Genomic DNA, 15261 nt, shown 5'->3' on the forward strand with positions numbered 1-15261 from the left:
TTACTGAGTTACCTGGATAAATTTGCTCAGTAAATGCCGGAATCCCTAAAAATCCTGGACTGAAGTTCTGTGTTTTTCTCTGCAAATGTATGCATTACTATTTCAACAGTAAACCATGGATTCCATTTAGCAACATTTCTTTTTACGACATCTCGTTTTCTACACATGGCAAGGCAATAGCAGAAGGGTTAAAGTAAGGTAAAGGTCTGTGACGGGATGTGAACTCTGGTCTCCTGCATGAAAGTCGAACAACACCCTTACTTTTAGCTTTGCCACATGAAGGAAACACTACCTTCAGCTTTGCCACTAAATGTTGGCATTGGATGCAAATTGTGAGCTGTCTAATAGGGATGTTACTCCTTTAGATGCTGAGCAATACAGTTTACTAAACCTGCTTCTGGGAACAGCCCCCTGAATTGGGGCCTGTTCCAAGGAGTGGTGGGTTTAAAGGGTTCATTGGTGGGGTAGTGGCACACAATTCATGTATTAAAACCACGTCCTACAGTGCCATCAGCTTAGTAGTGTTTTGTATGTCTGGCTGACACAGAGGACGATATTATCTTCTATCAGTAATTAACAGGGGAGACGCTCCAAGGTTCATGCAGGGGTCCAGGCCACATGTTGGGAAATGATAAAACACAAACATGCATCCAGACTTAAACACACAAACGCACACACATGTATATACATACCACAAAGAGGCATGCAGATATATCAAGCACGCTGTTGATGTTGGACAGGGTGTTGAATTCCACAGAACACACATTTATTTCTGTAACATTTGGGTTCAAACAAAACTTTAAAATTAGCTTGATTCAAAAAGCATGGTTCACTCTCACCTCTCTCCCAGCACCATTTTCAGCAGCAGCAAGTCGCTGCTTTCAAAAAACAATCTCTAAAAACCCACTGTACACTACCTGCTCAGCACCAAACAGCAGACAGACACGGTTAGTGACTAGCTGGTGAAGAAAGTGGAGCATTTAGCAGCTAAGGAGCTATTTATTTCCCACAGCAGACCATGAGAATAAATATTCGACTTAAATTCATCAGGTGACACAAACACAACTTCACATGAATGATATTGTTGCCATATCAACTTAAAAGGTCATATGTCTCAAAGGGCGAGTGTATCTGTTTTGTGTTTTGGACACACCCTGCTGACCTGTCAGAGATGTGAGCATAGGTTTGACCTTTGACCCTGGGTGGTTGCCTGTGTTGAAGCATCAGTATGTTGTGTCAGATTGGACTCGTGGGGGCTGCAGATCAATGTGGAGCCTGGATGAACTCTCCAGAGCTTGACCTTCAAATGTGGACTGTGTGTGACTCTCTGGCCTGTATGAGAGGTCCTGTCGTGCATGTGTGTGTGTGTGTGCATGTATGGGTGTGCATGTCAGAACAAGATGTGTCCATACCATGACAGATTTTTGCTGCTTGTTGATGAAACTGACTCTGACCTGAATATTTTTCCTTCTTTTTCCCCATCTTCTCCTCTCCTTCTGGAAAAATATCAACAGCCACATCTCAGATTGTGCTTCATCACAAAAAGGACCAAACTTTGCTTATTATTTGTTTTTCAGGATTCATTTAAACAACGTTGCTGCTGAATGCAGTGTTCTCCAGGATCACTCAAACCCTCTAATCTTGGATGTAAACAGACAGATAAGTAAAACTGTTCAAAGCTAAGGATCATCCTGAGCTTGTTTCTTTTCTCTTAGTTCATTTGCATAGCTCTCTAAAGTAAATGGAAACATATATCTGTCTGGAATGTAGAAAATCTTAACTACTACCAAACTACTGTTTGGTTTGGAAAATGTTGAGCAGAAATATGGGGTTTGCACAATTTGTAGTTAATTTGAGGTAATATTTTAAGAACAAATGAAAGTATTTTAGTCGATTAACTTGGAGCTCTGGTCATTTGTGCACAAATATCTAAGACAGATTTATTACAGCAATAACTGCCAAAGTGCTGCTCTGTACTGCGACTGGCGAGGCTGAAGCAAATGAAGTACAAAGGTGTGCCTTGTTCAGCATTGTACCCATAATCAAAGAAAACCCTCATGGGTTTTGCAGATGTTGCTAAAGTATTTAAAGTTTTCTGTAAACTGGTGCACATAAAAATTAAAGAAAGCAAGAGGAATTACTAACTAACTGCAGCTGCGTCCTGGTTTGCAAACAAGCAACCATTACCAAAAAATCACAAATGTTTAATCAGGTTTTATGGAAACTACCCTAGAAAGTTTAACTATTCACAGAAGAGTTACAGGAAAACAAAACAGACAAATGTGAAAATACATACAGACACGAAGTAGTTAACTTGTCTGCAACATTGTTTATAACTACACCTGGCAGTTTGACAAGAAACCCTATTTTTCATATTCCAAAAAACATATTTGGCTGGAAAAATTGTAAAAGTGGCTGGTGAAACATTGGCAACCAAATGAAAAAAGGGGTTCTCCTGCCCTGTAGTTTATTCTATAGTTAAATTGTTTAAAGAGGTCAAAGAGGCTGTGATGGGGCTGAGCTCCATGTTATTAGATTGGACCCCCGGGGACTGTGATTTACTGGATGAGCTGTCAGGTCCATCTAATGGTTGTGTTAAACCAATATTTTCTCTCTCTAGGCAGAGACAATAGATTACATAAGACTCACATCTTAAGAAAAACTGAGGAGTTTTATTCTGGAGTGAGACAGAAAACATCGCTGTGGCTCAGGAGTTAGAGCGGGTTGACTGTTAATCGGAAGGTCAGCGGGGCAAGATACTGATCCCCCATTGGTGTGTCAATGTTAGTTTCTCTTCTGGGCAGTTAGTCAGATAATCTTCTGGGCAGTTAATGTACAGACCATTTACATCAATGGTAGAAGATTTGCTCACATCTTTGACTTAAGCAAATGTTACATCATTTAAAATATCAGCAAATTATATGTGAAGTATCCAAGTAAAAGTACTCATTATGCAGAAATTGCACAAAATAAATTGTTAAGGTCCATTTTCCTCCAAATGGCTTAGTTTCCATAGCCATTGGTCGTTTGGTTAACTTCTTCGTCACCCAATTGGGAAGGGTGTACTTTACTGTTCTACCTTTTGGTTGAACAAAAGAGCACCGATCCCAGACGTGAAACCCCCCTTCAATCTACAGGAATAAACAGTCTTTTGCTCTAAACTAATCATAGAGAACTTATCTCCAAAATGGTTGACACCCCATCTTAAGTGTCAATGAAACAGTCAAAACAAAACAGTCCTTTTGGCACTAAACAAAGAGGTGTCAGTTTTCTTCCCATTACAAAGAGGATACAAACAATGGTTTAATCAACATTCTAATGCAATCGTTTGGCCTAAAATCCTGCAGTTTTACATTTGAAGAAAAACACTGAAACACTGGAATACATTAAGTTTGTTTTAACTTTTTAAAACTCAACACCATGCAGAAGAAATAAGCAGGTGTGACAGCAGGCCCCAACAGGACCCCTGGTTGAATGCACTGATTTTGATGATAAGCTGTAAAGTAAAGCCCCGGATATACTTGCTTTTTAACAATGCATAGGCGTAGACAGGCGTCGGCCACACAAACGGCATTGTTCACATACTTGTCTGCATACTTTGCGTGTACCTGGAGGATTAAACCTGAATTCACTAGGGGGTAGACCAGGACCGGGTCATCCCTCTTCCTTGACAACTTCCGATTTTGCACATCATAAACAAACCAAACATAGCGACACTCGAGCAGGCTGTGATTATGATGAGACATCATAACGATCTCGGTAATTGCGGACTAGCTCCAGGAGTTTTTTGCTATCCTGCCATAAGTCTCCTTTTTTAAAGTCTGCTGCTGACCTCCTTCTTCTTTTGCGTTTAATGGCAACCGCCATTAAAGACCATTAAACAACCTGCACACCGCCACCACCTGGGCTGGTGTGTGGAGCAGTAGATTGCTGCTGACCTGCCGTTCAGATCGTCATACTGCCCCCACGTTAATGTGCAGAACTGCATCTCACGGTCGCGTAGCGTTAATTCCTAGGGACGTGCACAACCTACGCTCCAAATGAAAACAGGATACACGTGGCAGCCATCTGGCATACGCGAATGCATAGTTAAAAGCAAGTATGAAAATAATGCTCAAGTAATGCACAAGTACCTCAAAAAGTGCCACACTTGAGTATATGCACTACACCACGTAACATGAAATATTGCTAAAATGTTCATATAAAAAGATTTCTGGCCAGAAAAAAGGATTTATTGTAGAATAACAACTCCTGTTCTGGGTCCCAACAACACTCACCCCTTTACAAAAGAGTTAATTACCTTTTAAATGAAATGACTCTTTAATTGGACACCTCAGCATCATTACCGCTGACCCAGTAATCATTTTCAAATGTTTCAAACTGTTTCAAAATTCAACAGTAGTTACCTGTCTAACAGGGACAAAAGCCTTCCCCCTGTTGTGTGCAAAAATAAGAAACTATACGGCTGGCGATCAGAAATAGAGAGCTTATACTTTTAGGACTTTCACTGCATTCTTGCTTTATTGGGCAGCACAGCGTAGTGAACTGTGACAGGATATATGTTAGAGAGCAGACAGGACCTCTCAGTGGTTGTGAACAGTTAAAAACCTACAATGTTCCAAGTGTGTGTCTGACTGGCCAGGAAACCCTAAATCTAATAGACGTCACATTAAAACGACTTTCACATCGTTTCCAAAGGGCTCTCAATTTGAAAACACAATAGTTAAGTTTCAGCAACTGAAACAAGCTCGGATGAAATTACAATTTTGCCTGAAAATGAAAACATCTCAGTTGTAAACTTCTTGTGGTAGACTTTACTTTACCTCTAAACCTTACTGTCCACTGCACTGTTTCAATAAAAAAGCTCATCTCTGTTTCTTGTTGTGTGTCCTATAAAACATCATCTTAAACTGGCCCCAAGTCTTAAGAGCCCAAAATGTGCGCGACAGAGCAAGGAGCTCAATGATACAAGGATGCAAGTTTTGCCCATGGAGATTTTTCCATATTGCTTATGACATTTGCAACATTTGTTGCACCAAAGTCACCGAAAAAAACATCTGTACATTCACAATAATTGTTGAATTAAGGGCTTTTGACTGCTGAAAGAAAGAAAGGCCTGGGCAGAAGATGTATATGTACATGTACAGTACGCCTGACCAAGACCAGTTGATGGACCAGTTGAGCTGATTGAACCAGTAAGGGAGTGGGTGGCTTTCTTCTGACAGCCCTGATACAAAAGTCCCTTTATGTCTGTCTTAACTCCCACTTTAAAAAAACATATTTCTCACTGCAGCAGTCATGGAACAATGGAAATGTTTCCTTCCAAAAATCTGATATCCACCATTTGAAAAAGAAATCACTCCTACTCTTGAATGTATTATTTTCTCATTAATGTAAAGCACAGTGCGGTGCTAAAACCCTTGAGTGAGATCTCTACCTGCCAATACAGATGTTTTTTATACTGCTGATTATCATCCTTTTAAACAGAGTAAGAATAAGAGTTCATTCAGAGTTAGAAGCAGTGTGGAGTTTTTAGAGATGTTGTATAAATTTCCTGTCACTCTACGACTGGATACCATTTAGGATTGTGATTCTGAATCGTCATCATTAGTCATGATTTTTATTCATACAAAGGATGTTTTATTGAAATATGAAGTCAAAGACCTTGCTGACCTTTTTCTGCCAATGTCGGGTGGTAACACATCTTAAAGGAATAGCTTGACATTTTTAGAGATGAACAGATAGGCCGACCATTTTGTGGGAAACAGCTAGCCTGGCTCTGTCCTAAGACAACATCAGCACCTAGAAAGCTCATTAATTAACATGTTTGATCAAAAACCAACGTGTAAAAATGATTCTAGTTTTATGGGGCTTGTGTGTGGGAGTAGTTTTCGGCTGGGCAAACAGGAAGTTATTGTGACCGGCCGAGAAATTGTCCTGCACATTAGCTCCCTTCAAAACTTGTTGATGTTGTTACACGTCAGTTTTTACATAGATTAGAGGTGCTGGTGGCTGATTTTGTTACCTTTGGACAGAGAAAAAGAGTATTTCCCAAAATGTCAAACATGAGTAAACATTCAAACTTAAGTTAACATTCTCCTCCTCTTTATATTTGATTATTCATGAATCAAAATGTTAATCACTCTCCTACTGCTTTGTTTTTGTCACTACATGAAAAAAGAACATTCATTATATAAGAGAAGCTTGAAGAAATGATGACACAGACCCTGGACATCAGTCTTGTGATGACTTCCTTTTGAAATGAGCAACAGGAATTGAGTTTTGTTTGACTATTGAGAACATTTCTGGATGAACAATTGGATTAACTGTGCTTAAAGCAAAACTAAAGTGCCAAAATCTGCAGACACTGAGTGATTTGTGACCTTCTGAGGTCACCAGCTGCAGTTTCCTGAGAGGACAATGATACTGCAGAAGAAGAGGTATCACAACATTAAAGGCCTGCTGAGACAGTTGGAATTTGTTGTCAACAAGAATGTTTTATCAGTCTGTCTTTTCTCAGTCTCTTTTTGCGCTTCATTTTGTCTGTCCAGTCCTGTGAGTAGGTAGAAATTAATAGTGATTGTCCTACTTTCGGGGGAAAGCTATCAGCTAAATTCCTACATTAATATTTCATATGTAAACTAATCATAAACTGAGCAGCATATAATGAAGCTGTTTGGAGTAAGCAGTGCAATTTGTCTGGAAAATAAGAAATACTTTCTTACTATGTTCTCAACATCACTTCGCACATACAAAACAACTAGTGTTATCTATTTTTTTCTATTGATTATTGATTCTATAGATTTTTTGATAGATATCAATCAGTATTAATCTTAAGTATGACAGAAAACCATGTGTATATTACTTTGACGTGGAAATGATCCTATCTCTAAGTAAAATCTAGACTTGACGTTAAGTGATTTTCCTGGTGGTTATGTAGAGGTACTGGAGCGTGTGTCGAACTTTGCAGTAGCTTCATGATAGGTAATTAGTGCAACGTGGTTGACTTTGTTTGTCAACCCAGTATTTAGTCCACCGAATGATACATGTTGTCCGGCTTTAATCTACTCTATCGTCGGCCGTAATCTAATCTTCAGCAAAGAATGCGTCTATTTTTTTTCTTTTCCTGACTAAGATCACAGGAGCGCAAGTTACAAACTGACTTTTAAGAACTTGTGTAAACAAGATTTTTTATGCTTAGTATCTTTTATGAATCAAACATAAGCACATCATTGGAAATGATCTCAAGACTAAGTTTAAGTACAAATCTAAGAAAATTTAATAAATGAGGGCCCTGAACTTTAACCATATGCTGTCATTTAACTATCTCTATTTGACTCCCCTCGACTAGGGATAAAGATGTGGATGTCCTTTGCTTGGGCTTTGCTGGTGAGGGGATCTGTTAAGACCAGGTTAAGACGAAAACATTTCTAGTACTTCCATTGTAACGTTGACATCAAACGGTTCAAATGGATCTTGGCCTGAAAAAATGTCTTTAATAAAGATTAAATTTATTTTCTAGCTTGTCACACACAACTTTAATGTTCTCTATTTTACATTTATGTTACGTTTATGATATTTGAGCTTGACTTTTATCAGTTTTATTTATTATTATAGTTATTATACTTTTACTAAATAATCGGTGGAATGATTCGAGCACATAAACTTTAAAGAGTTGTTGTTATACTCATTTTCAGGTTCAAAATCTTATTTAGGGGTTGTACCAGAACAGGTTTATATGGTTTTCACCCTGTGTTGAAGGCTTCGTTTTAGCTATGGAGTGATACATCTTGTCTCTAAATGATCTTTGTTGAGAGTTGCACATGCACAGTTCCTAGTTAAGGACTACTAGCCAATCAGAAGCAGAGAAGGGCGGGTCAGCAAGAAGCCCGTAAACAGCTTCGGTTCAGATGTAGGCTACATGTTGCCGACCAGCTTGGCAACATGGACTGGAGCAAGAGTTTCAGAGTGGTGAGTTATTAATCTGTAACAAAAGTATTTTTCATCCATAAAGTTTTAACTGAGCTCTGTCTCTACATCACAGGAACAACTTTATGTCCACTGACTGCCTGGAGGGTAGCTAGTGTTTGGAAGGAAGAGGAGAGCTGTGTGCTGCAGCTCACTGTTTTGCCACCGGTGTTTTTGAGGGAGTGTCGGAGTAGCCGCTTGGCGAGCGTTATATAAGGCGCATGTAGCTTTCATCCCTGTGATGTCACAGGGATGAAAGGGAAATGGACTACAAATGAGCTGTTTTCAAGCAATTCAGAGCAGAGTTTTCTGTGGGAGACTGGAACTCCCTTTGGGCTGGACTTTGGGCTTTTTTCACTTTGCAAAACTATTACATGCACAAAAAGGTTTATAACTCAATAAAGGAGAGGGAAAAAGGCAAAAAGCATAATACCACCTCTTTAAAAACATCAGTATCTTTCGTTGTTACTCTTCCAGCATGGCGATCTGCTGCTTTATAATACCAGGTGACAAAACCTCTAACCAACCACAACAGTTTTGCAAAGAGATAAAACAGGAGCTCTTCACAGGATTCACAGATCGTCCTTTGTGGCCAAATCTGCTCTATCGCCTCCAGAAATGTTTCTGGAAAGAATTTAACACGTAACTTTACTGCAGTTAATCAGTCTCAGTGCAGTACTTCCATCACATCTGTTCTTCTGGATTTCTTCCCTCAATTGACACTTAATGTTATTAGCAAATGAACAGGTTTATGATACTTTCTTCTGCCAGAACACTTAAAAATGATCCTGTCTTGTAAAAAACAAAGTTTCAGAAAGTTCTCATGTGGAGTAGCAGGAATGGAATTCATCCTGGTGAGGATTTTTCTTTCAGTTCATCATTTCTCTAGAGGGTTCGTGGGCCTGGAGGTCACCATCCTGGGGCAAGATAAGCTCTCTGTGTGTCTGTGCTTGCATGTGTCCTGGTAAAGTGGTTGTCGGATGATGTTGTGACTAATTGAAAGCAGCATAGGTGTGTGTGTGTGTGTGTGTAGGTGTGTGTTTCTGTGTGTTTAAGGATAATAAATTAAGTTAAAGGCATCAGGGAACAGAGCTGCTTTGTTGACAGGATGAGCTTGTTTCTTTAAATCATTGAGTCTGTAAATCTGCTCACACATACAGAGCAACCACCTCAGATTAGTGCATGCAGCACACCTCTTCAAGAAACGATGATTCATCCAACAGCTGTTTCACAGACACATGCATACACACCTACACACTCATACTAATGCAGGTACGTACATGCACTGAACATTGCTAGAAAAAGAAACACACAAATACAACCTTACAAGCAAAACAGAAATGCTAATATTTAATACAAACACACACACAGACTATTCTCTTTCAGATTGTAGAAGCAAATTAAAACCACCAAACGTTTAGCTTTCTGTTCCAAAAAATGGAGAAAAGTCTTTGGCCAACAAATTTTTACTCCAAACTCGTCACATATGGACACTTGGTCACGACCCCTTGGCAACGCTTTTTAATGCCCTGGGTGTAGTGTTTGCACGTGTAGGGCTCGGCGGTCAAGTTAGCATTAATGCAGCGTCCGGTCAAGTAGTTAGCATTGTTAAATGCTGCAACTTGGTCAGGTATAGGTACCAAAACTTCTTGGTAAGGTTTAGGAAAAGATCATGGTTTGGGTTAAAATTAGGATATTAACTTACCTAACTTACCTAACTTACATAGCATAACTAAAAAGAATAAATGTTGACCTGTTGCTTCATACGGGAAACAAGCACTGGTCTCCTGGGTGAAAGTCCGGTGTCTGACCCGTCCATCCATCCATCTACCCACCGATCTCCTCAGTTGGACTTTTCTGTTAATAATACCAGGCCTACTTTTAGAGATAGATAGATAGAGAGAGAGAGAGAGAGAGAGAGAGAGAGATATTCTCCTTTGACAAGGCTCATTAAAAACACACAGTAATGATACTGAAAAGTTTCCCAAAGCTTAAAAACCGATGCCAAGGGCCTTTGTGTCCATATTCTGTTTTCTCTGAATGAAAAGCACCTGCTTTGTGTTTTGTGTTTAAAGCAATTCAGCAGATTTCCATTTAGATTTAATCTGGTCACATTGTAAAACACAGCAAAGGCTGTAAAAGAATTATTCTTTTCGGCAGGGGTCTTGTTTGTTTACTTTGATTATGCTAATTTGTCATTCATTGATGCAAAAACATTTAATTATACCACAAAAAGCCCAGTGCACCTGTCAAATTGTTCTTTCAAACACACACTCAGACTAAACTTTTTAAAATGCAGTGCATCTCCACTGGCGTTCCCAGGTTCCATTTTCATAGAAGCCTCTGTAAGCAGTGAACCACCTGTAAATCTGGTAAATAGAGGGACAAAGACAAAATGGCTGACCAATAGTTATTGAATGATCTCAGTGTTGTCTGACAAAATCTAGGCCTACATAAATACCTGTTGACAGCTGTGTGATGAGAACACATGAAAATTAGAGACAATAGTTGTCTTGGCTTTGCTGCCACACAGTTGACAGAAATACAGACACAGCTGGTTACTCTGTGGAGCAACAGCCTGTTACACCTCTGTTCAGTCTCACTCTGCTGTCTGTGATCACTTACACATATTTCTGTTTATTTGGTCACACATGTAACAAGACGAAACAGTCCTTTTAGTGAGGCTCAGAAACACCACATGTCAACGATCAATCATTTCCAAGCCAGCTGATAAACTCATTATTACAGGTTAATGACAACTGCTCTGCTGTGCTTTTGGCTGTATTGACATTTAAAATGATCACCGAAAAGGTTTGAGGAACAGAAAGTCTTTGTTTACTTTACTGCGACCCAGCCCCCAACCCTCACTGTGCAGCTTCTGTTATCACTTTTCAAAATCTACCACCAGCGTTTTAAGGCTTATAAACTCTCGAGAAAAAAACCCTGTTTTTGTGTGGATTGAAGGCTGAACTCAAGCCTCACAACTCAGTACATCACCACCTCCTCCATTAAGTCAATTCAGTTAAATTTAGTAAGATTAATTAATATTTTCCTTTGTTTCCAAAAACAAACTGTACAATGGAAATAACTGATATAAAGACGTTATGTGAACCACCACATGGCACTGTAGTATGAACAGCTGAGAGTACAAAACATCCAATAAAATTCATTTTGATTATGTTTTAAAGAGACTTAACCCACCGTGTCATCCGTCCTTTCAAAAGCAGTTACACACTTCATTTAAAGGACCAGTGTGCACGATTAAGAGGCATCTAGCGGTGAGAATCCCCCCTAGCCTCACCCTCCTCACCTTGAAGGAGAACCAGCAAGAAAAACTCACAAAAAACTCACAAAAAAACCCGTGACACTCCCTCAAGAGCCAGTGTTTGGTTTTTCCATGTATTCCATTTCTGATATATTCTACCAATAGATCCCCCTAAGTCTTACACATTGGTCCATTAAGTGCAAAAAGGTTCCTCCTCTGTCTTAAAACACACACACACACACACGGCAGCAGTCAGTGCGTATCACAGTGACAATACAACCTAAACAACTGCACTGCACGCTTCATTGCACACAAAGACAAACTCTGCTAATCTCATAATGGTCACATTCATTCATAACGTGTCCGCATCCTCACCGCTAATAAAACGATTGTTGAGAAGTCTGAACCACTTACAATGAAACTAGTGAATGTGCAACAGAGCCACGCTTCACTGAACAAAGGCCACTCTGCCTGCTTCCTTGTTGTATCCTTAGTGACAAGTGTTAGCGTTTTATGCAACCATAATCGAACCAATGATCTCCGACTGGGTCCATCTAATGACCCATGTAGCCAAACCCCCACCATTGCTACCACACACACACACACACACACACCGACAGAGAGTGAACAAGTTGAACTCAGGGAACCTTGAACTGCGGCAGCACTCAAAAAGTAGATGGTGGGAGAGAAAAGAGAAACAGAGGGAATGAAGAGAATGAAATAGAAGGGGTGTAGAGGACAAGAGAAAAAATTTTATTATTCCTGACGTCCTGACGCTTTGGCAATATTGTTCACCTGACATTCAGGCTGATAAAGCAGACTGAATTGAATTGAAAGGACACAGAGAGAGAGAGAGAGAAAGAGAGAAAGGAAGGGGCAGAGTGAGGGTGAGCGAGCAGCAGATCCTGACCCGGCTTGTTGTGTTGATGTTTTCTCTGGCAGCTGGTCAGTTTGAGCTGCACTCACTGAGGGGGTTCATGAGAAACTGATGCTCATCTGGTTCTGAAAGCAGAACCTCCATTTGACGGGGGGGGGGGGGGAGAGGAGAAGCAGAGAGTACAACAGAACAGGAGAGATACACGGCCAGATTTATGCTGGAGAATCACGATTTTATGGAAATATCTTAAACTCCAATTTTAAATACCGCAGCATAAAATACTTCAGACAGGGAAAAGGAATTCCTATTAGCAATGCAGCTGGATAAAAGGAAGCATTGCTTAAAGTGGTTTGCCCATTTATACATAGTATGATTAAATCCAAGTCTGAAACTGAAATAAAATGTGTTTTTTAAAAATGTCAGTTGGAAATATGGAACTTTATGTGGTGGGGGAGAAATCTGATTACTGACCAGCTGCTTGTAGATGTGGGTTTTTAGAGTAATCAGGTTATTGCAGTTTGTGTAAATTGTGTAAACCTGTTATTTTTCCAAACAATGGAGACAAACTTGAAAATTGCGTGTGCATGCACAAAGAGATGGTGACTTGACGAGAGGAGGCAAATATTAGAAAAAGAGTAGAAAAAACAAGAAGAAAGAAGAAAAGATGGAAGCTCTGTTTGGTAACCCACACGTCTATACAATATAATTAAGCTAAAGTACATGAGGTCACACTGTACTGGAACTGTTGAAACAGAGTGAGCAGACTGTATGAATGAAAAGCTTAAGAAAGTGGGAGATGCTGTCAGCCAAAGTTTCTACAAGCAGAATCATGTTTCTGACGTTCTTCTTTAGAGATGAAACTTTAGATGTCAAAATAAACTGCAAAGTTAAAAAAAACGACCTCATGATACTCAGTAACAACAAGGGATCAGAACAGATGTGATAGTAACACTGCAACAGGCTGAGCTCAGGGACACTACGGCTCAGACCAACAACATCCAGCCACTCGGCCTGTGAACTGAACCGGTAAACCTGGAGAACCAGCATCCCTGCTGTGTGTGTGTGTGTGTGCGTGTGCGCGTGTGTGTGTGTGTGTGTGTGTGTGTGTGTGTGTGTGTGAGAGAGAGAGAGAGAGAGAGAGAGTCACTCTTAATCCAGGTGGAAATAAGCAAACTCATGCTCTGAAACTGCATTTCCCTTCACTGTGAAGAGCTGCAACTCTTCACACAAACAATATCAACAACCAGCTGTTTGTTGGCTCCTAAATGTTATGGCAGCTGCTCACACGCTCAGTTTTATTTCAAAGCTACAACCATCTACTACAAGTAGAGATTGCTTCCTTACTCTGGAAAGAGTTATATCGAGTTATCTAAATATAAAACCTTTGAAAAACATAAACATCAAAAAGTTGCAGGTTGCGTTTTCCAGTGAATAAATATAAATAAATAAACAAAAACAAAGTTTTGAGCTGATGTACAAGTAAACCAAAGATCATCAACCAAAAATAAGACAGGATCAACCCCCCCAGGAGCCAATTTTTCTCAGAACAGGCAGCTTTCCTTCACCTAAGTTCTGAATTAAAGCTGTAGTATAAAACTCCATCCATAAAATGATCCATCACAACTGGTTAAAGCATAATAAACTTACCTGACAGGATGAAGAACCGGTTATTCCCAACTGTCACTCCGAGTCCACCGCACCAAACTGCCTCAGCGGACGAGTCATATCCAACACTGCTGGGGAGCTTCTCTGCTTGCTTTGCCTTCAATGTAGATGTGTGTGTGTGTGTGTGTGTGTGTGTGTGTCAGTGGGTTTGGCAGCTGCCTGCTTGGTCCTGATAGCATTCACTCTTGTAGCAGCAGCAGCGGATCAGCTTGAGAGGGTTTCACAACGACGTCACATAGACTGGAAACACAACACTGAATTAAGTCCCCTCCTTTTTTTCTGCTCTTTCTTCTCTCTCAGTTCTCCTTCTCCTCGTGTCTGTTCTCTCTTTCTCTGTCACACTTTATTTTCCAGCTCTGCCTCTCCTCTCCTCTCTCCCCCATAGCTTCATCTCCACTCCCATTTTTGTGTTACTCTCCTCCTCTTTCAGCACTTCCCACCCTGACAATCTGCCCTTTTCCTTTTGTCAGCTTCAATTAATGTACCTCAGCCTTTTTCTTTCTCCTCATCTCCTCGACCTTTATTGTTCCTGCAACCTTTCTTTTTCTGTGTCTTGATTGTTTAGCTCTGAACTATCATTCTATCTGCTTTACTTCTCCTTGTCTGTCTTCCCAACTCTTTTCTTCTCGTGTTCTGCCTTTGTCTATATCCTAAGCACTTGTCATTTTCACTTTCTTATCTGATTCTCTAACTCTTCCTCTTCATGCCTCTCCTTCTTCACCCTCAACTCCTTCCTTCACACTCCTTTCTTCTCTTTCTTTTTTCAGTCCAGAAAGTTTTTCTCTGTAATCTCCGATCTGTCATTTTCCTTCTTTTCTTCGATCTGATTTCTCCTTTCCTGCTTTCCTCTTTCCTTTCAAAAAATCCCCTCTTTCTACTCTGCTCTCTCCTGGGGGATTCTCTCCTTCCTCTGTTTCCCAACAACTGTCTCCCAGTCCTTTGAACCTCCTCTTTCCCTTCCCTTTTACATCATCCTTCTATGTTGTAACTTTTTATTTTTCTGCATTTCCAAGTAAATCTAAATGAAAATGTTTCAGAAGCCCTCTATCTCCATCTTCTGCCCTTCTCTCTTTTCTTCCCCTTCCCCCAGTTCCACTTGGTGAGTATCATGTTTGTCAGATTGGCTTTAGACTGCAGAACTTGGTTCCAGCACAGCCCACATACATCACTAACACTGCTGCTTTATGTCCTGATTGATGCATTTATAAAAATAAACATCGAGTGCTGAAGTAGACTCATCACATCTATATGTGTGGATAAGTTTCTTAGCGATGCACAAGAAGGAGGTTAACTGTGAATCAAAACTTTATGTATGTATGATCTTGTTAATAATGCAGTAAACAAAGAGACAACGTCTGATGATAAATATTAACTTGCTTCTGCTGTGTAAAGTTATAATGGGACTCCCACACCTTTACAGCTAAATCTTTTCCATTGGTGTTTCTCCTGTGTTTTCACATTTTACACATGTAAACAAAGCTTTAAA

General features: G+C 40.0%; 1 protein-coding gene across 1 annotated transcript in view; it reads right to left on the minus strand.

Moving 5' to 3' along the window:
• The window catches only part of ripor3 (RIPOR family member 3), a 67983-nt gene extending 54135 nt beyond the window's left edge, over nucleotides 1-13848 (minus strand). Inside the window, exon 1 of the mRNA XM_046028638.1 lies at nucleotides 13758-13848. The gene's annotated coding sequence lies outside the window, so the exon portion shown is untranslated. The remainder of the gene's footprint in view (nucleotides 1-13757) is intronic.
• Between the last annotated feature and the right edge of the window lie 1413 nt (nucleotides 13849-15261).

Source organism: Micropterus dolomieu, linkage group LG18, assembly GCF_021292245.1.
Source record: "Micropterus dolomieu isolate WLL.071019.BEF.003 ecotype Adirondacks linkage group LG18, ASM2129224v1, whole genome shotgun sequence".
Taxonomy (NCBI): domain Eukaryota; kingdom Metazoa; phylum Chordata; class Actinopteri; order Centrarchiformes; family Centrarchidae; genus Micropterus; species Micropterus dolomieu.